Genomic DNA, 2680 nt, shown 5'->3' with positions numbered 1-2680 from the left:
ACTTGGATCTGTATATGTTCAAAATTTTGTTTCGATATCTTTATCCGTTTAAATTTTACAATAATTAAAATTTTATATTTGTGATTTTAAAAAGTTTTTATATTATGATTTTTGAACTTTTTCGTAAATGCTGTTCTAATAAAAGTTTAATCCCTAAGTCATTAAGTTTTCAATGATACCATAGAAAAGATAGAAAACAAAAATTGTCTTTGGTGAGTCTTATTTTATTATATCGGATCCAAAATAGACTGGCGATAAGTTTTAACCCAATCGGATAATGAAATGTGGAAGAATTTGATTAATTATCACTGAATTGGTTAAAATTTACAAATTTTTTCCTTTTTAACCAAAATTTTTACATAAGAGATACGAAAAATAAAACTTTCTAGACCACTGTGCAGCATAAGAATAAAAAAAAATTGATTTTAAATTCAAACATATTTAACAAAGAAATACTTCTTATCAATGCACATATAATTATTTTACTAGGGTATATATATATACTAGAGTTCGCCCCGCGGCCGAAATTCGACCGGAACCATTGAAGAAAAGATTGCATACTTATGCTGCAAAATAAATCCCTATTTTTATAGTTCAAATGTCTTTAAAAAAATATTCCTATTACTATTATCAAAGTGTAAAACTTGCTTTGATAAACGTATTCTTTTAGAAAATGTGATAAAATTTTGTTAAATTCTGAAAGAAGTTTAAAATCTAAGTTCTAAAATTATTTATGCAACATACTTTTCAAAAATATTTCGATTTATTATCATCTACATAAATGTTTATAAAATCTATGCAAAACTTACAATATGATATATGTATTCATTCTTTACAATATGATATTTTCCTATGTTTAACAATCTGCCAATTCCTCCAGCAATCATCCATGCCCCTTGTCGTAAACAATGTCGAACCTGCCCAGCACTATTCCTATTCCTATTGTAACCTGTAATAATATTCAACCTATATCTCTATATCCCAGCAAAAAAAGAAAAGACCTACAGAACTGATGATTTTTACACAGATTATTTATAGGCGGAATGTCTCTTTTATTTGATTCCAAATTCATTACTCCTGAAGTCATTCTCAAGAATTTATTTTTATAATATATTTTTTATAGTTATTTGGAAGTGAAATTGTAATTTTTTAAGAGGAATCAGAAAAGTACAAACCCCTAAAAATATTTTCAATAGGGCTGTAACAATTGAATTCGAAAAATCATTATTTGTTTATGAAACTATCCAATTTTGTTTTTTGGTTTTTATAGCTGACAGATAACAAAAACAAAAATAGATTAATATTCTCAAGAGCGCACAGAATCCAAACCTATAAGCTTTTTTTCAAAACTGGACATAGATTTTAATAACCAAAATTCAACATATCTTCATCTTTTGTAACTATATTTTTGCGCAGAAGGTAGACTTGAATTAGTCCTTCAAAAGTACATTGCAAATTACGATCTAACAAAATTTCATTTAAAATTCAATTTTTCAATTATTGCTATTAGGACTGTAAAAGGATTTCATTCCGATCAAAACCACTTTCAATTTTTAAAGTGGGATGTTTTAAATTATTGTTTTTTTAAGTTTTAATAAATATCTTTACTTAAATAACTCCATTTTAGATCGGAATGTGTTTTTGGAACAGGAGTATATATAGTATATATTATCTCTATAAGAAATAAATAAATTTTGCTGCCTTTTGTATAAAAAGTCCATCCTTCAGGTTTATGTTGTATAAATTCTCCCTTATAACACACGATAAAGACTTCTTTCAGCTGACTTACTACTTATTTGGCTTAAATTTAAATGTTTTTTAATCGAATTTAATAGTAGATATTCTATGAAGCTGTACTACTTATAGGCCTTTAAGCGAAGATCTTTTAATAGGCATTCTATTAGCTTTCGCATAGAAGTGCATAGGTAAGAGAGATTTTGCAACAGGGATAGATTCTTGTATCTGGAGAATAAGACTTAAACGCCTCTTTACTTCAAGAGTTTGTCCATGATTCAGTTATTATTTAATTTTTCATAATTATTTAAGTACTTCTTAAGAAATTTTTGAAAGAAAACGTTAATAAACTACATACAAATTCCAGCCTTATATTAACATATGTAAGTTTAATTGCAAGTAAAAGAATAGTAAACGATAAATTGCTAAAGGTGGTATTAGACGATATGTATTTTACTCTAATACCACCTTAAGAAAGGGCAGTCATCAACCATCTATTTTTATAAAAAATATAAGTAACCATCGCCTACACAAACTACAGTTTTCACTTTACACTACTATTTCAACAACCGCCTTATTCCTAATTGGTTAGAATAACCCGAAAAAGAAGAATATCATCAAATCCTCACTGTGCTAAACCTACGTATTAGCGATATACTGATTCATTTATTACGGTGTATCATGTACCGACATGACAAACTAAACTATCCTACTTATATTTTAAAAGGCTTTGTTTTTGTCCATCATTAAAATCTTTAAAATCAATAAAAACTAACATTTATGTAGAATTGTTGTCCCACCAATGATTCCCTGGTCAAACATCATCATCCTCTTGTATCTTACATCACGAATATAATAATATATCATTATTACATTCAAAATGTATCACTTTACACTTTTAAAAAATAAAAAACAATAAAATCATATTTTCGCTTTGTCTAAGCCT

This window comes from Lucilia sericata, unplaced genomic scaffold, assembly GCF_015586225.1.
Source record: "Lucilia sericata isolate MDLA Ls3-8-SP2 unplaced genomic scaffold, ASM1558622v1 Contig000160F_arrow, whole genome shotgun sequence".
NCBI lineage: Eukaryota > Metazoa > Arthropoda > Insecta > Diptera > Calliphoridae > Lucilia > Lucilia sericata.
The sequence above is the reverse complement of the archived record's forward strand: the minus strand, read 5'-3'. Positions refer to the sequence as shown.